Source organism: Entelurus aequoreus, linkage group LG22 (genome assembly GCF_033978785.1).
Source record: "Entelurus aequoreus isolate RoL-2023_Sb linkage group LG22, RoL_Eaeq_v1.1, whole genome shotgun sequence".
Taxonomy (NCBI): domain Eukaryota; kingdom Metazoa; phylum Chordata; class Actinopteri; order Syngnathiformes; family Syngnathidae; genus Entelurus; species Entelurus aequoreus.
Window position 1 is genome coordinate 24,425,881 of NC_084752.1, and position 21,148 is coordinate 24,447,028.

Sequence of the window (21,148 nt, forward strand, 5' to 3'; positions counted from 1 at the left end):
CACTGGAGTATAAGTCGCATTTTTTGGGGAAATTTATTTCATAAAACCCAACACCAAGAATATACATTTGAAAGGCAATTTAAAATAAATAAAGAATAGTGAACAACAGGCTGAATAAGTGTACGTTATATGACGCATAAATAACCAACTGAGAACGTGCCTGGTATGTTAACGTAACATATTATGGTAAGAGTCATTCAAATAACTATAACATATAGAACATGCTATACTTTACCAAACAATCTGTCACTCCTAATCGCTAAATCCCATGAAATCTTATACGTCTAGTCTCTTACGTGAATGAGCTAAATAATATTATTTGATATTTTACGGTAATGTGTTAATAATTTCAGACATAAGTCGCTCCTGAGTATAAGTCGCACCCCCGGCCAAACTATGAAAAAAACTGTGACTTATAGTCCGAAAAATACGGTAGTCATTTTCTATATCGCACAGAGACAAACCCGTGATATATCGAGTATATCGATATATCGCCCAGCCCTATGTCAAACTCTAGGCCAAGGGGTCAGATCTGGCCCGCCACATCATTTATTGTGGCACATGAAAGCCTCATCATAATATGTGTCAATAAAGCACTCAATCTTTCTTATTAAACATATTGTTCTTTCAATTTTGACAAAAAAATTACATGTACTGTGTACAATTGCATGTATTTTAAACTTGACAAATATCTGACCATGTAAAAACCATCGTGTCAACACAGGGGTGTCCAAAGTGTGGCACGCAGCTCAAGTTTTGTTGGATTAAAAAAAACATTAAGATTTGTGATGTAATGAGAAAAAAGCTGACAATTTGATACTAATAACTCAGCGGTGTCCAAACTTTTTCCACATAGGGTCGCATACTGAAAAGTCAAAGTATGTGGCAGCTGTTGTGAAATTGTTTTATTTTGTAAAAAAAACAAACAAACAAAAAAAAAAGATAATAACAGACATAGTTAAAGACAAAAGTTATGGTCAGCTTTGAGTTTTAAGTGACAAAGTCTATTATTATTAGGGATGTCCGATAATATCGGCCTGCCGATATTATCGGCCGATAAATGCGTTAAAATGTAATATCGGAAATTATCGGTATCGTTTTTTTTTATATCTGTATCGGTTTTTTTTGTGGTTTTTTTTGTTTTTTTTATTAAATCAACATAAAAAACACAAGATACACTTACAATTAGTGCACCAACCCAAAAAGCCTCCCTCCCCCCATTTCTTTCTGTTATCAATATTCTGGTTCCTACATTATATATCAATATAGATCAATACAGTCTGCAAGGGATACAGTCCGTAAGCACACATGATTGTGAGTGCTGCTGGTCCACTAATAGTACTAACCTTTAACAGTTAATTTTACTCATTTTCATTAATTACTAGTTTCTATGTAACTGTTTTTATATTGTTTTACTTTCTTTTTTATTCAAGAAAATGTTTTTAATTTAGTTATCTTATTTTATTATTATTTTTAAAAAGTACCTTATCTTCACCATACATGGTAGTCCAAATCAGGCATAATAATGTGTTAATTCCACGACTGCATATATCGGTTGATATCGGTATCGGTTGATATCGGTATCGGTAATTAAAGAGTTGGACAATATCGGGATATCGGATATCGGCAAAAAGCCATTATCGGACATCCCTAATTATTATTATTATTTATGTGTATCACAATGTCAGCTTTTTCTCATTACATTATGTCTCTTTGGTCTTATTTTAAACTTTTTACTGTTGTTGTATTTTTACCCCTGTAATATTTAATAATAATAGTACAGTTTGTCATTCATAACACAACACTGACAACGTTTTGTCTTTAAATATATAGGTAATGTCTGTTTTAAATTTTTTTTTTTTTTTTCACAAAATACAAATATATTAAAATGTCCACCGTATACTTTGACTTTTTAAAATGCGGCCTTTGGTGATAAAGTTTGGACACCCCTGTATTAACATATATTCCAAACATGTTTTATTAGAATAAATGTATTGTTCCCCTGACCTATGTTTACAAAAGCAAGTACTTTATCCATCAATTTGGACATAAACATTTTTTAAATCAAATGCATTGGGAATTGTGTAATAATATCACGAGGAGATTATACATTAACATGCATATATATTCACTGTAACAAGGATCTTAGTGGATCAGGCCCTGAGTGTTTACAAAGGAAAATAATCCTGATAAATATTTTAAACTTTATCGGAAATATTACATAATCTGATGCATCTCATTATGTGAATCACAATTTACAAACAATATTCTTTTATTAATATATGTATTCATTTATTTATGTTTTTATTTACCTATTTACATACAACAAAATAATAATATGTGTAATAATATCATGATGAAATTATACATTACAATTCATATACAGTATATTCACTTAAGCAGGCGGCCCTCGGAGAGCAGCCATAACTGTGACGTGGCCCTCAATAAAAAAAATTGTCTTATAGAATAAATGTATTGTTCCCCTGACCTATGTTTTTAAAAGCAAGTACTTTATCCATCAATTCATACATAAAAAAAAAAAAATCAAATACATAGGGAATGGTGTAATAATATCATGAGGAGATTATCCATTAAAATTCATATATATTAACTGTAACAAGTGGCCCTCGGAGAGCAGCCATAACTGCGACGTGGCCCTCAATAAAAAACAGTTTGCATTCGATGGTAAACAGTGTGCAGTTGCAGTGTGCATGGACCTAAACAAAAGCATTTGACACATTTAACTGTAACATCTTAATTTAAAAATTTGAACAATGATGTATCAAAGGGTTGATGAGAAGCTTCTTAACTAACAGGAAGCAAAACGACAATATGTGAAGCAAGGCGAACAAACGTCTACATCGCTAAATATATCTTCTGGCGGAACCCAAGTATCAATACTGGGACCAAAATTGTTCAATCTCTTTATAAACGATATTTTTAAAGCTATGAAGGACTTAAAGTCATTACTATTTGCAGACAATAAGACCGCGTTTTGTCCAGACAAATAAAAATAATTTACAGAAATTTATAAATCAAAGAGATGGTTTGACAAAAAGAGACTATCCTTGAAACTGAAATAATGTTTTTAGGTAACAGTAGGGGAGGAAGTCAAACACAGATACAAAATACATTTCTAGGTAAAATAATAGGTGACAAAATGTACTGGAAATCTTCTATAAAAAAATGTACAACATAAGGTGGCAAGAAATACTTCAATAATGAAAAAAGCAAAATATGTTTTGGAACAAAAATCACTCCATATTTTCTACTGCTCGCTAGTGTTACCATATCTGAGTTATTGTGTGGAAAATAATTATAATTACGCTTCATTTACTAACCGTGTTACAAAAAAGATATGTCAGGATATTCGATAAAAAGGCCTGGGGCCGTATTTATCAAGCTTCTTAGAATTACTCCTAAGAAGTCTGCTAAGAGTTGACTTATGAGTAAAGAAATTCTTCGCTGAAAGCTGCACTTAAAAGTTAGTTATCAAGCGTCTTACTCACACTTTCAGCGAAGTGTAGGACTGAATCTTAAGTGTCACACTCAGAGCTGAATTACGACATTACTATGTGCCGTAAACGGAATTTTAGGTGACGTCATTTCTGTGTCCATAGAAATGACCAATAACGGAAGGGAATTCCTTGTCTAAGAATAAAGAAATATTTAAGAAATATTTAAGTGGACAATGGGAGTGTATATTTTGACAAACTACAAAATAATACAAAACAAACAAACAATATTGGCAATGAATCAAAAATAAATGTGCATTTTCCCAGTGGCGAGATATCGGAGCATTGTGATGACCTTTAGTTCCACTGTGAAAGCTCTGCTGCGTGATGTTGCTGATGAGATGACGCCCCTTATTAAATCTGTGACAAAAATAATACCCGCTCTGTCTAAACGATACCGTTTAATCAGCTGCTCGTCATCAAACAAAGCCAGGACATCCTTCCGCTCCCTGAACGTTCGCGCACGTCTCTCTCGCCTCAGTGCCATCCCCCGCTGGCAACTCCTAACCACTTAGGACACCTCTGAAGGTCTCTTAAATATCGTGGAGAGTAGGAGTGATTCTTAGACTTAAGAAAGTTGATAAATAGCTTTTATTCTTAAGTTTGAGAGTAGGACTAAATTTCGCAAATTCTCAGGACTTAAGTATAAAATGGCACTCTAAGACGATTAATACGGCCGCTGATCTATCCATGGTTTGCGTGCACTAAAACACGCGCAAACTTGATAGCACATGCTAATATGATCTACTAAGACTGTGCACAGAGGTTTGCGTCTATTAGCGAGCAAAATAAGTAGCACAATCTATTAAGCGTCTGTCTTCATGAGTATGAGAATATATGCCGATCATCAGAACGCCACACAATACTGGGAGAAGATGCAAATGTAATTATTTAACACACACAGTGGGATTTATCAAGGCTAAAACTCAACTGCGAGCGCTATTTTGCGTCTGAAAAGCAAATACACACTGACACAGTGACACACACACAGCTGCGAGGAAAGAGGCGATTGCACTGCAGCTCCATCCTACCGATGCTTGTCAACATACATGGATAAAATAATACAAATATTACACATATTGTCTATTCAGCAATACCATTTTATAATTTTATAGCTGATGCGTTTTGCTGGCATCTTTAAAATGTTTTTTTTTTTTATATATAATATATAATATTAACAAATCTCTTATATGAAAATAAAAATATTGTAATATTGTGTCTGTTGCACACTTGCAGTTAGGGCCAGTCTCTCCCATGCCTATCATTCACAATCCTTACGTAAGTCAAGAACACATATGTTTTTCTTTTTTTTTATGCATTCTAAATAAACGCTAAAACAAAAAACAAAGTGGTTTCCATCGTAGAGGACTGCTTCTAAAAAAGCCCAGAAAAAAAGTGGTAGATGCCTGCTGCCTGTTTGAAAACGTTGCAAAACGCCCCAGGTTGGAGGAGCATGATTACCGTGAATGTGCAGTAAATGAGTGTCTCCATGGTGAAAGTTAAGTCGTAAAATAAATGCATTCAGAACTACTTTTTCAATGCTACACACAGTCTTAGTAGATCAAACGCAACACAAGCACTATTTCATAGATTGCACACGCTGTTTAGTGCGCTGTGTTTGGATCTTAGTAGATACGGCCCTAATTGTTTACAAGGAAGAAGAATCCTGATAAATATCTCGAAGTTGATAAAAAAAAATGATAATCTGATGCATCTCATTATGCGAATCACAATTTACAAACAATATTTTGTATTCATTTATTTATGTTTTTATTTACTTATTTGTTTGTGTTCCAAATTGAGTACAAGAAGTGAGGAAACAAATGTGTTAGGTGTTGCTATGAAACCAAAAAGGGATAAGATTATATCAACTTTGCTTCAGATAAAAAAAACAAAAAAAACTATTGTTCTTCCTGCTCCTTTTTGGACATGTTGTAAAGAGAATTTGGAAATATGTGATGTACCACATGATAACTATATGCATGTTTGAAATAAACTATATGTCATTCCATACCATGAACAAAGTGTGGCGTCTCGACTTGAGTTACCTGTGTAAACTTTAAGCTAAATCACAATGCTATTTTTGTTGTGGGTAAAAGGCTGACAATTATTTATTTTATTCTGTAAATTGACTCATTTTTGTACACACATTTTTTTTTTTAACAATGTGTTTCCCATCTATATATATGACACACAAACATGCATCGAATTAAATTCAGGCTGAAGTCAAACAGTATAACATGTTTTTCTCCATGCAGGTAAGGGTGAAGTAAAAACACTTTTCTATTTTTTTCTCTGAAAGTTGGCAGCCCTAATGATAAGTGTCCTGGCTGGTCCACAAGTGGATGGACCTCGAAAGTAGGAGATTCAGGATTGCTATAGCAATGGCAGTGCTGTTGTTTTCTTTAACATAAGCCAGTGCACCATCACAATTAGTTTGAATATGACATTTTTACATATTTTTGCAATAGACCAGGGGTCGGCAACCCAAAACGTTGAACGAGTCAAATTGGACCAAAAATACAAAAAACAAATCTTTCTGGAGCCGCAAAAAATGAAAAGCCGTATATCAGTCTTATAATGAAGGCAACACGTGACGTAAGTGTCTAAATTAGCTATAATAGCCTACTATCAAAGTGACTGTGTCGCAGGCTGAAGCAAATCTTCGTTGGCAGATTTATTCTACACATTTTTACAACATTAGAAACCAGAGGCTACTCAGAAGGTGAGATAACTCCTGGAAATTACTGGCTTTTAATGGCCAAAGGTATAGATGTGAGTGTCCAACTTAAAGGAAATGTCAGGCTGTCTTCTTTTAATAGATTTCTTACAATCTTTGGCACGCTAGATAATGTTTGCTGTGGTCTGGAACAACATGGCACACAAAGAAGTATCTGAAACGCAGGCAATATTACATACAGATAATGTGTCATGAGACATGCAAAACTAAATTATATACAAATAGGATACAAGTAAAGGATATTAAATTAACTCAAATATACCTACAAATGAGGCATAATGATGCAATATGTACATACAGCTAGCCTAAATAGCATGTTAGCATTGATTAGCTTGCAGTCATGCTCTGACCAAATATGGCTGATTAGCACTCCAACATCAACAAAGCGCACTTTTGTGCATTCATACACAGTATAAAACTTTTGGTGGACAAAATGAGACAAAGAAGGAGTGGAAAATGTAAACTGTTGGGTTTGTTTGTATTTTTCCCCCTATCTTTTTTCATTTTCAATTATTTTTAAAAAATGCTCCAGAGAGCCACTAGGGCGGCACTAAAGAGCCACATGCGGCTCGAGAACCGCGAGTTGCTGACCCCCGCTATAGGAGGAAGTTGAGAGGTGTCGTGCTTTAAGATTAAACATGTGCAACGGGACTGTTGTGTAATTACGCTGACAACAATACACACTTTAAATGGCATTCATACTGGCAATGACGAAGCTCCTCACCATACACCCACTTAGACAATGAGCTTTTGTTTGATGATGGACAGGCTTCCCTCATGGAATCATTCTCAGCTACCCGCCATGTCTGAAGACAACCTGTCCAAAATTGCCCTGATATGCGTACCTTGTTGAAAAAATAGGGGAGGAAAATGCTACGTTCTGTTTATCACTCTAATTGCACCATTATTGTGTGTTTCTGTACGTATGGCATTTTCACACATTTGATAACAAAGGTCCTCATCCCCTGCAAAATGACACCATAATAATGTGAGTATGGAGGCAGCAACTCTGGATGCTCCCTTAAATTGCACACTGGGTTTCTGCAATTGAATTCCCCGCAGGTGGCTGTATATATTTCCTGTGTTGCAAATGCAGTGGTGCAATTACCTGGTTGTTACCGAACGCAACCATCTGGGGTCAACAATGTGTGTGTGTGTGTGTGTGTGTCTGTGTGTGTGTGTGTAAGACAAAAGCATTAGTGTGCAACAGGGCCGTATAGTGCTAAATTCTGGGCCCTTTTGCACAAGACTCTTGAAGGCCCCCCCATCTTGCATTAAACCCTAATGACTCGGGGCCTGACCTATTAAGATCCTGCCATGTCTTTTGGTCATGTTTTTGTTTGGCTATGTTCTGTTTGGTTTTTGGACTCTTTTTAGTTCCTGTTTTCACTCCCTTGCTTTGTCACCATGACGACCATTAGTTTCACCTGTTTCTCATTTGGACTCACGCACCTGACACTAATCATGACACATTATTTAAGCCGACAGTTGCCAGGGAATCGGCCTGGCGACATTACCTCTGTTACCCATACTACCCATGTTACCTGAGGATACCTCTGATATCCATGCCATAGTTCCATGCTTTCCAAGTACGTTTTTGTTTATGCATGTAACAGTTAGCAAGTTATTGTTTCATGCCCATAGTCTGCCTAAGTGCTAGTTTTTGTTGTCTTAGTCAAGTTTGTGTCTCCGCCTTGTGCGTGCCTTTTGTTCACTCTTTTTTAAAGTAAGAATTAAAGGCCTACTGAAATGAAATTTTCTTATTTAAACGGGGATAGCAGGTCCATTCTATGTGTCATACTTGATCCTTTCGTGATATTGCCATTTTTTTGCTGAAAGGATTTAGTAGAGAACATTGACGATAAAGTTCGCAACTTTTGGTCGCTGATAAAAAAGCCTTGCCTGTACCGGAAGTAGCGTGATGTCACAGGTTGTGGAGCTCCTCACATCTTCACATTGTTTACAATCATGGCCACCAGCAGCGAGAGCGATTCGGACCGAGAAAGCGACGATTACCCCATTAATTTGAGCGAGGATGAAATATTTGTGGATGAGGAAAGTGAGAGTGAAGGATTAGAGGGCAGTTGAAGCGATTCAGATAGGGAAGATGCTGTGAGAGGCGGGTGGGACCTGATATTCAGCTGGGAATGACTAAAACAGTAAATAAACACAAGACATATATATACTCTATTAGCCACAACACAACCAGGCTTATTTAATATGCCACGGAAGTCTATATACAAACTTTAAATCCATTAAGAACTATTTGTACTCATTCTCACAACCATTCAATATCATAGCAATATCTGAAACTTGGTTCAACAAGGAAAGGGGAATGGGCTTTGAGATGGATGGCTATGAACTTACTTATAAAAACAGAATTAACAAGGGTGGAGGAGGAGTAGCAATTTATGTGGATACAAATTTCAATTTCAAGATTGTAGAGGCTATGTCACAGGTGGTTGATAACCTTCTCGAATGCATTACAATTGAGATCTGCATGGAAAACAAAAAAAATATGCTAATCAGTTGTGTATACAGGGCGCCCGATTCAAGTATTGATACTTTTAAAGACTGGATGGGAGGCATGTTCTCAGGAATAGGTAATAAAAATATATTTATATGTGGAGATACTAACATAGATATATTGAAACATAGCAATCATAAAAGCACAGAGGATTTTATAAATACAATACACAGTATGTGCCTACTTCCTTCAATCACTAGACCCAGTAGAATTACATCTCATAGTGCCACTCTCATAGACAACATATTTACCAATGTAATTGATAACAAAATAAGTGGGTTATTAGTCTGCGATATTACCGACCACCTGCCGGTATTTACGGTAATTGATTATGTCTATAAGAATAGGACAGGCAAACAAAAAATATTTAGGCGAATAAAGACAGACAAATCAATTAATATGTTAATACAGGATCTAGTATCACTGAACTGGGATATGATTTATAATGAAAAAGATGTGGACAGTGCTTATAATATACGTTTGGAAATATTTAAGTCAAAGTATGATAAACATTGTCCAATCAAAGAATACAACAAAACAAGAGCATATGATAACTGTCCATGGTTAACGAAAGGTTTGCAAAATGCTTGTAAAAAGAAAAATGCATTATACAGGAATTTTATTAGACAGAGAACCAAAGAAGCTGAGGATAAATATAAAATATATAAAAATAAGTTAATCAGTATTATAAGGATAAGTAAGAAAGAATACTACAAGAATAAACTACAGCGTAATAAAGATAATATAAAAGGGATATGGAACATATTAAACAGTATGATAAGAGATGGTGTCAAACAAAACAGCTTACCTAAATATTTCAAAGAAGATGATATTGAAAATTACAATATGGAGGAGGTGGCAGATCGCTTCAATCACTTTTTTGTTAAAGTAGGCCCTGATCTAGAGAGTAAAATTATGGATCGAGGGGTGGAAGGGGAGCATATGGGGGATCTGGTGAAGAGAAATCCATGCTCAATGTTCCTTGAGAGAGTCGAAGAGAAGGAAATATTGGACATAGTAAAAAACTGTAAAAACAAACAATCAACAGATTTTAATGATATTGACATGTCATTGGTCAAACTGGTCATTGAGGGGATTTCTAAGCCACTTACTCACATATGCAATTTATCGTTTCAAACCGGTTCATTTCCAAATCAAATGAAAATAGCAAAGGTCATTCCACTGTATAAAAATGGGAGCAAACACCTCTTCACAAACTACAGACCTGTCTCACTACTGCCTCAATTTTCAAAAATATTGGAGAAACTATTTAATAGCAGATTAGATTCATTCCTGGAAAAATATAATGTACTCTCAGTGAGTCAATATGGTTTTAGAACTAAAAGATCAACTTCTCAGGCATTGATGGAATCCATTGAAAGAATCACAGACACAATTGATAATCATCAATATGCAATTGGCATCTTCATTGACCTCAGAAAACCTTTTGACACTATCAATCACAATATATTAATTAATAAACTGGAGAAAATTGGTATAAGAGGTATGGCAATAGACTGGATAAAAAGCTATTTGGACAGACGGAAACAGTTTGTGAAGCTGGGAAACCATAGCTCAAATTGCTTGGACATTGCTTGTGGAGTCCCCCAGGGGTCAGTATTGGGACCAAAACTTTTTATACTGTACATAAATGATATTTGCCAAGTATCCAAGTTGCTGTCTATGGTACTTTTCGCAGATGACACTAATGTATTTTGCTCTGGTGATGATCTAGATTCTAGATACATTACAAAAGAACATAAATGAAGAGTTGTATAAACTGAAATTATGGTTTGACTGGAACAAATTATCTTTGAATGTTAGCAAGACCAAGTTTATGTTCTTTGGCAGGTTCAGGTTAAACACACAGTTGAAGATAGAAATTGATGGGGTGGCTATTGAGCAAGTGCACAAAATCAAATTCCTTGGTGTAACAATTGACGACAAGCTCAGCTGGAAAGCACATATTACACATATAAAATACAAAGTAGCAAGAAGTATAGCAGTCATAAACAAAGCAAAGCAGGTTCTGGATCATAAGTCACTCCACACTCTCTACTGTTCTTTAGTCTTGCCATACTTATACTACTGTACTGAAGTCTGGGGTAACAATTACAAAAGTTCGTTACAATCACTAATCATTCTACAAAAAAGAGCAGTAAGGACCATTCACAAGGTCGGCTATCTGGAACACACCAATGCACTATTTCTACAGTCTAAATTATTAAAATTCACCGACATTGTCTCATATCAAACAGCAATAACTATGTACAGGGCTAGGAACCATTTGTTACCACTGAACATTCAAAACATGTTTAGTGAACGTGAGGGGGGGGGCATAGTTTGAGGACAGAACTCAATTTTAAAATTCAGATGAGAAATTCCACCATGAAAAGTTTTCGCATTTCCATCACAGGTGTCAAGTTGTGGAACAATCTGAGCGAAGTACATAAGCAAAGTCCAAGCATCAATGTTTTTAAAAGAATGTACAAAAATATATTGTTCACAGGATATAGTGAACTGCACTAACAGTCAGTAGGTTTGTATGTGTATGTATATGTATACTATGTATACACGCTGTTGTGTCACATTCATAGTTACTTGTTAAATGCGTGTTGTAGATATATACATATGTATATGTACATACTTATATATGTATATGTATTTATATGACATAACATTTTTCTATACTATTATTATTAAACATACAGTAAGTAATAAGAGGGGTGGGAGTACATAAGTTTTTACTTCTTCTCACTCCTTTTCGGATATGTTTACATTAATGTTTATTTTCATTTCTTGTTTCTTTTGCTTTTTATTATTACTATTATTATTATTGTTTTTGTTATTCATTCTTGAATGGCTTTTTTGTTGTTTTTTTTTCCAAAATTTGTTGTTTTTGTTTTGTCTACATATTCGAAATAAACATGAATGAATGAATGAATGAATGAATGAACAAATTAATCCACATAACAAACACCTTCCCCCTCCCGTCCATATAACCCACCAATACAACTCAAACACCCGCACAACACACTCAATCCCACAGCCCAAAGTACCGTTCACATCCGTAAAGTTCATACAGCACATATGTTACCCCAAAGTTACGTACGTGACATGCACATAGCGGCACGTACGTACGGGCAAGCGATCAAATGTTTGGAAGCCAAAGCTGCGTACTCACGGTAGCGTGTCTGCTATCCAACTCAAAGTCCTCCTGGTTGTGTTGCTGCAGCCAGCCGCTAATACACCGATCCCACCTACAGCTTTCTTCTTTGCTGTCTTCATTGTTCATTAAACAAATTGCAAAAGATTCACCAACACAGATGTCCTGAATACTGTGGAATTTTGCGATGAAAACAGACGACTTAATAGCTGGCCACAATGCTGTCCCAATATGTCCGCACAATCCGTGACGTCACGCGCAAACGTCATCATTCTGAGACGTTTTCAGCAGAATATTTCGCGGGAAATTTAAAATTGCACTCTACTAATCTAACCCGGCCGTATTGGCATGTGTTGCAATGTTAATATTTCATCATTGATATATAAACTATCAGACTGCGTGGTCGGTAGTAGTGGGTTTCAGTAGGCCTTTAAGACATGTATTTACCTTCAAGCCATGTCCAATCCAATTCCTTTGTATTCCGGGAAAACAAACCATCCCATAGTCCACGTCATGACAGATCCAAATGCCATGTGATAAACAGCATGTGCAAACATTATTATTAGTGGGCGTGTTGCATGTGATCCACTAAGACTGCGTATAGATTTGAAAAGCAGTTCAGACCGCCTTACTAATCGAGGTGAATAGAAGAAGACTACTTATTCAATCCTGAAAAAAAATCAACGATTGGACAACAAAGTATGAATGTTCTGCCTCGAGCAAGTGCACATTGATCCAGGCAAGTGGCAACAGTGTTAGAAATCCCAGCGTGTAAGCTTCATCACCAAACTTGGTCAAACATTTGTAAGGCGATGTTATGCATTAATATATTTACTTTGTTTTGTATGGAAATGGCTGACATTGTGATGTCTTCTGGGGGTCGTGTTGTCTGAGGGTAACTCTGCCGGTCAAAGCTCGTTTAATACATGTAGCGCTAAATTTGACCAGTAGAAGGCGATAACGCTATTTGTGATGAGTCACGTACATTGTGTGCAATGTTTGTTGTGTGCATGTTGTATAATTACTGTGTGTGTAAACATTTGTAGTTTATTGTGTGAATGTATTAACACTAAACCTATTTTATTTATGTAAAATAGACAATGGACATTATTTATGTAAAATACACAATGGACGTTATACTTTTATAATGTTCATATTATGTTTATATTTTCAGTCTTACAAACTTATTAATCTAAACTTCATCACTGCCAGTATTTTTTTTTATATTTTTATTGTAATATTTTCAGAATGTGTTTGTTCTATATTTGGCAAAAGTAAGACAAATAAAACAATCTGAAGTTGTCTTTAGTTTTTAGTTTTAATGCCATGATTTTAATGGTTTGGCCCGCGTGTGCACAGATTTTCCTCCATGCGGCCCCTGAGCTAAAATGAGTTTGACCAGTGACGTGCTGTGAACTAAACACCAGGTGAGGCATAGATACTTTTGGAGGGTTTTTTTTCTTCTTTTTTTTACTTAAATTCATATGTGCAGCTCTAATCATTGTTGATTTAGGTGGAACATTAGCCAGGCCTCCCTTGCCCGCCTGCAGCTTGTGCAGAACTCTGCTGCTCGTCTGCTAACACAGACCCGAAGACGTGAGCACATCACCCCTATATCAGCGTCCCTTCACTGGCTCCCTGTGCGTTACAGAATCAACTTTAAACTCCTTTTATTTGTTTTTAAATGTCTAAACAACCTCGCGCCAACATATCTCTCCGACCTCCTTCAGCCTTACTGCCCCACCCGATCCCTAAGATCAGCCGATCAGCTGCTACTGACGGTCCCTGACACAAGGCTGAAGCTTAGAGGTGACAGAGCTTTCGCCGCTGCTGCTCCCAAGCTCTGGAACAAACTACCTCTGGGTGTTAGACAAGCCTCCTCCCTTCCTGTTTTTAAATCTCTCTTAAAAACATGCTTTTATTCCATGGCTTTTAACACTGAGTGATATCCATCCTGCAATGGCGCCCCATAATACACCTGCTGTGAACCTGTTTTTATGTTTTATTTATTTATTTATTTATTTTTTTATCGTGTTCTGTTTGTGTTGTGTTGTGTTTGCTCGGTACTCGTATTATCTTTTACCCTGCCCATTGTACAGCACTTTGGCTACCCCTGTGGTAAATTTTAAATGTGCTTTATAAATAAAGTTTATTTGATTTGATTTGATAACAGGAGAAAGAAGGGAGTAATTTGCTTTCATAAAAACGTTATCATAATGATATTATGATGTGATAAATGGGTCCAAAAGTATTTGATAAAGTTGATATTAAATACTTTTTGGTCCCATTTGCTTTTAACAAAATAAATCAAGTATTGTGAGTGTATCTTACCTTTCTGTATTTGTATCTGAAGCAGCAATAGCTATCCTCCATGAAAATGTACTTTGATCTTGGATACAGTATCAATCAATCAATCAAAGTTTACTTATATAGCCCTAAATCACGAGTGTCTCAAAGGGCTGCACAAGCCACAACGACATCCTCGGCTCAGATATATAATCCTCCATATTGGCAGACACATTCATTTAATTCAATTTCATTCCAAGCATCTGACAAAAAACACCCACAAACGCTGGCTTACTCTAATAAAAATGCCATGTTTGTCATAAATACAGTTTTAAAAAAAATAAAAACAAAATTAAAAAAGGCTGGCTTCCGCTCGGAGACATCCTACTCAGTGGCTTAGTGGTTAGTGTCCGCCCTGAGATCGGTAGGTTGCAAGTTCAAACCCCGGCCGAGTCATACCAAAGACTATAAAAATGGGACCCATTTACTCCCTGCTTGGCACTCAGCATCAATGGTTGGAATTGGGGGTTAAATCACCAAAATGATTCCCGGGCGTGGCCACCGCTGCTGCCCACTGCTCCCCTCACCTTCCAGGGGGTGGAACAAGGGGATGGGTCAAATGCAGAGGAAAAATTTCACCTCACCTAGTGTGTGTGTGACAATCATTGGTACTTTAACTTTAACTTAACTTTAAACAAAGACTATAAAAATGGGACCCATTTCCTCCCTGCTTGGCACTCGGCAACAAGGGTTGGAATTGGGGGTTAAATCACCAAAATGATTCCCGGGCGCGGCCACCGCTGCTGCCCACTGCTCCCCTCACCTCCCAGGGGGTGAACAAGAGGATGGGTCAAATGCAGAGGAAACATTTCACCACACCTAGGGTGTGTGTGACTATCATGGGTACTTTAACTTTAACTTAACCATGTGTCTTCTAGCTTGAGCGCCCCCACTTCTCCCAGTGTGGCGAGTCAGAGAACTGCAGAGGCATTGAAGTGCAAATTGACAATATATCGCCCCCCTACCTTGAGGCAGAGGTACTTGCTGCCTCATGGCCTGCCTTTTCCCCGTGGCAACAAGCACGCGCCCCCTTGCACGCACACGCTCAATACACTTTGTGTGTAGCCGTGGAGGCACCACCTGTTTCTGCCTCACTTCTCGTCTGCCGCGTTATTTTCAGCAGGAAAAACTGAATTTCCGCGATTTTGACCATGAAAATTATAAAAATATACAGGAACCACACCAAAATCACATAGAAAGCATAGACCAAAAGAGAAACATTAAAACTTATTTTATTTTATTCAGTCAATCAATGTTTATTTATATAGCCCTAAATCACAAGTGTCTCAAAGGGCTGCACAAGCCACAACGACATCCTCGGTTTAGAGCCCACATCAGGGCAAGGAAAAACTCAACCCAATGGGATGACAATGAGAAACCTTGGAGAGGACCGCAGATGTGGGTGACCCCCGCTCCCTCTAGGGCGACCGGTGCAATGGACGTCGAGTGGATCTAGCATAATATTGTGAAAGTCCAGTCCATAGTGGATCTAACATAATAGTGAGAGTCCAGTCCATAGTGAATCTAACACAATAGTGAGAGTCCAGTCCATAGTGGATCTAACATAATAGTGAAAGTCCAGTCCATAGTGGATCTAACGTAATAGTGAGAGTCTAGTCCATAGTGGATCTAACACAATAGTGAGAGTCCAGTCCATAGTGGATCTAACATAATAGTGAGAGTCCAGTCCATAGTGGATCTAACGTAATAGTGAGAGTCTAGTCCATAGTGGATCTAACACAATAGTGAGAGTCCAGTCCATAGTGGATCTAACATAATAGTGAGAGTCCAGTCCATAGTGGATCTAACATAATAGTGAGAGTCCAGTCCATAGTGGATCTAACACAATAGTGAGAGTCCAGTCCATAGTGGATCTAACATAATAGTGAGAGTCCAGTCCATAGTGGATCAAGCATAATAGTGAGAGTCCAGTCCATAGTGGATCTAGCATAATAGTGAGAGTCCAGTCCATAGTGGATCTAACATAATAGTGAGAGTCCAGTCCATAGTGGATCTAACATAATAGTGAGAGTCCAGTCCATAGTGGATCTAACATAATAGTGAGAGTCCAGTCCATAGTGGATCTAACACAATAGTGAGAGTCCAGTCCATAGTGGATCTAACATAATAGTGAGAGTCCAGTCCATAGTGGATCTAACATAATAGTGAGAGTCCAGTCCATAGTGGATCTAACATAATAGTGAGAGTCCAGTCCATAGTGGATCCAACACAATAGTGAGAGTCCAGTCCATAGTGGATCTAACATAATAGTGAGAGTCCAGTCCATAGTGGATCTAACACAATAGTGAGAGTCCAGTCCATAGTGGATCTAACATAATAGTGAGAGTCCAGTCCATAGTGGATCCAACACAATAGTGAGAGTCCAGTCCATAGTGGATCTAACATAATAGTGAGAGTCCAGTCCATAGTGGATCTAACACAATAGTGAGAGTCCAGTCCATAGTGGATCTAACATAATAGTGAGAGTCCAGTCCATAGTGGATCTAGCATAATAGTGAGAGTCCAGTCCATAGTGGATCCAACACAATAGTGAGAGTCCAGTCCATAGTGGATCTAACATAATAGTGAGAGTCCAGTCCATAGTGGATCTAACATAATAGTGAGAGTCCAGTCCATAGTGGGGCCAGCAGGAGACCATCCCGAGTGGAGACAGGTCAGCAGCGCAGAGATGTCCCCAACCGATGCACAGGCGAGCGGTCCACCCCGGGTCCCGACTCTTATTACTTCGTTTTTGAACATCTCACGGTTAAGCCTTTTAACCTCCTGGTGGCAAGGTGAGGCACTGCCTCACTTACCTCCCCTGACAGCACGTCACTGGGTTTGACACCCCCGAAGTAAATGAGCCAGCCCAGTCCAAAAGACAGAGCTGGTTTAAAAAGCATCCTGATTGGCAACCAGGGACAGGTGTGTCCTGGTTGCCAATCAGAGACAGGCAAAAAAGGAGGAAAGTTGGAGGCAAACAGGAAGTGGAAAACAAAAATTAGGAAAGCCCAGGGGCCCCCTTGTGCTTGGGGCCCAGGTACAACATACCCACTTTGGTGTGCAGTCAATCAGTCTAGTCCAGGGGTCACCAACCTTTTTGAAAGCAAGAGCTACTTCTTGGGTAGTGATTAATGTGAAGGTCTACCAGTTTGATACACATTTAAATAAATTGCCAGAAATAGCCAATTTGCTCAATTTACCTTTAACTCTATGTTATTATTAATAATGAATGATATTTACACTCAACTGAACAGTTTGAAAGAGGAGAAAACATGAAAAAAATGACAATTAATAGTTTATCTTCAATTTCGACTCTTTAAAATTCAAAATTCAACCGAAAAAAAGAAGAGAAAAACTTTTAAAAATAATTTATGGAACATCATTAGTAATTTTTCCTGATTAAGATTAATTTTAGAATTTTGATGACATGTTTTAAATAGGTTAAAATCCAATCTACACTTTGTTAGAATATATAACAAATTGGACCAAGCTATATTTCTAACAAAGACAAATCATTATTTCTTCTAGATTTTCCAGAACAAAACATTTAAAATAAATTCAAAAGACTTTGAAATAAGATTTAAATTTGATTCTACAGATTTTCTAGATTTGCCAGAATAATTTTTTTGAATTTTAATCATAATAAGTTTGAAGAAATATTTCACAAATATTCTTCATCGAAAAAACAGAAGCTAAAATGAAGAATTAAATTAAAATGTATTTATTATTCTTTACAATAAAAAAAAAATATATTTACTTGAACATTGATTTAAATTGTCAGGAAAGAAGAGGAAGGAATTTAAAAGGTAAAAAGGTATATGTGTTTAAAAATCCTAAAACCATTTTTAAGGTTGTATTTTTTCTCTAAAATTGTCTTTCTGAAAGTTATAAGAAGCAAAGTAAAACAATTAATGAATTTATTTAAACAAGTGAAGACCAAGTCTTTAAAATATTTTCTTGGATTTTCAAATTCTATTTGAGTTTTGTCTCTCTTAGAATTAAAAATGTCGGGCAAAGCGAGACCAGCTTGCTAGTAAATAAATAAAATTCAAAAAATAGAGGCAGCTCACTGGTAAGTGCTGCTATTTGAGCTATTTTTAGAACAGGCCGGCGGGCTACTCATCTGGTCCTTACGGGCTACCTGGTGCCCGCGGGCACCGCGTTGGTGACCCCTGGTCTAGTCTGTCTGTTATCTCCAGGCAGTAGCCACGTCCCTGTGTCATGTGTCGCCCTTGTTTTCATACTTTTGCTGCAAGTTCCCACTTCATCCAAAGGTCGCTGGGGAAGAGAGGTCGCCAGATTCCGGGGGAAGAAGAGGAAAGGATGAGTCGAAAGCAGTAATGACATGCAAGGAGGGTACAAAGGTGATGGAGGATGGTACAAACAAAATGGTCATAGGACATGAAAAGATGATGGAGGTGAACAACAGGGGGAGGACGAAAGAAAACAACAAAAGAGGAGAAAAGACAAGAGGATGGACGTCAGAGCAGTGACGCAACGTGCAGAGGAGAGGAAGACGAGCGGGGGAGAGCAGTACCAGAATAAACTTTGCTGTTTATTTTTTAATTCCCTTGGGGGCGGGGGGTGAAATCCTGTGAGAACTGACTACTGTGGAACTACACACACACACACACACACACACACACACACACACACACACACACACACACACACACACACACACACACACTCACACTCCCAGTCAACTGAGTTCATAACTCAGCAGGGCTCTAAGTGTTACAAACTGATCCCCGGCAGTTTGTAACACTTCAGTCAACGTCCATTTTGACAGCCCATACACCCTCCGAAATATCCTGCATGATGCATATTTTGTTTACTCACGCTGTCGAGATGTCCATGATGGATGACGGCGGCCGGCCTGGGACACAGACAAGGCGCCACGCGTACAACATGACCATGGCCTGCGTGTTTGAGCATCACGTCACGTAACTTTTGATGGATCTCGGATGGCGTGCTGGGAACAACATGTCCTCTCCAGCTTTGAGGGAGTGATGTCTGTATTTCCCTCACTTCACTCCCACACGGCCCCCCTAACAATTCCCCGAGAAACAAACAAGACGACGTAAAACGTGACGGGAATGAGCGACCGGACCAGATGTTTGCTCAGCTCTCCCTCGCTGGTCCAGCGGCGCCTGGAATTTGCATGCCAAAAAAAAACGAAGATGACACCATCAGTATTCAGCACCAGGCTTTCTCCCAACATATTTGCTGCTCATTTGTAGCAGCGCTGTCTCTTTCTTTCGGTCCAACTCCCAGCTGAAATGCTCAGTGCATTAATCCCCCTGTAACATTAAATGATGCTCCATTGGGGTTTCTTTCAAATGCACGTACGAGAGGGAAGAATAAAAGACAGGAAAGCTGGGGGGAGAACAAATATCTAGAACAGTGGTTCTTAACCTTGTTGGAGGTACCGAACCCCACCAGTTTCATATGCGCATTCACCGAACCCTTCTTTAGTGAAAAATTTTTAAAAAAAATTTCAAATTCAAGACAAAGTTGTATGTTTTGGTAACACTTTAGTATGGGGAACATATTCTAATTAACAAAGACTTAATTTAGAGTTATTTGGTTAGGGCTAGGGTTAGAGCAGACCTGGGCATTCTGCGGCCCGCGGGCCGCATCCGGCCCTTTGTCCGGCCCGCGTGAGGCCAATTATAAATTACAAAATAAATTTTAAAAAGTATCTATGTCGAGTGTGCAATACAACGGTGCTGCTTTTGTTTTGAAAATCGTTATTTGTATTACTTCCGTGTGGACGTATGCGTGTGCGTGGTTGTGAGTGAATGTGAACAGCTGCAATCGCAAATTACAAAATAAAGTTGAAAAAACATCTATGTCGTGCGCGCAATACAACTGTGCTGCTTTTATTTTGAAAATTATTATTTATGGGCGTGTGTCAGTGTGTAACCTGCGAGTGAAGGTGCACATGCACCGACAAGTGATGCACGGTTTACACCCGAGACGCTAAAAAGAGAAAAGTTGATGAAGAATGGCGTGTTTCCAACAAGACATGGACTGCCATGCAACGTTCCCTATAAGGTGCGTCCCTGCGCAATTGCACACTGCTCAAGCGTCTGCTGCGCGCAGCAAATATATGCCGCGCACCAAATCAAATCCCATCAGAATTCTAAACAAAATAAACATATTTATTCTATGTAATTTTGCAATGCAACTTTGAGTGACAGTGACAACAAGCGGCCCTAACGGTGTTCGTCAACACCGTTCAATTGAACACCGTTCAATTATTGTAATGTCTATCGAGATGCTTCGAGGCCAGGAATTATATCGATCACTTTATTGAGCAAAACTGTTTATATTCAGCCATAACCACACCAAAAACATAAGTAAAACACTTCTATCTCGAAAAACTAGTCATTTTCTGCCGTACAAACCAGGCCAAAACCAACTTGTCATCTGTCACCAACACGCATAGCACTAAACCACTGGTGCGTTTATGGCCACACAAAAAGTCGGACAACTCAAACATCACACAAAGTTACACTATGACTCCTCAGTCATACGTGTGCTTATTTTACTGTCATTTATTATTAATGTTAATTTATTTATATTAGTCATGGAATGCTGTTACACACACTATGTTGAAGTATTACTATTATTATTAATTATTATTATTATTTATCTTACGGTATACATCAAAAATAATATTGGGCAAAATTTAATTGAAATATTGTCGATGTGGCCCTCCAGCAGTGCTCGGGTTGCTCATGCGGCCCCCGGTAAAAATTAATTGCCCACCCCTGGGTTAGAGGGTTAGGGTTATAATAAGGCCAAATGCCAAATAAGACATTAAAGGCCTACTGAAACCCACT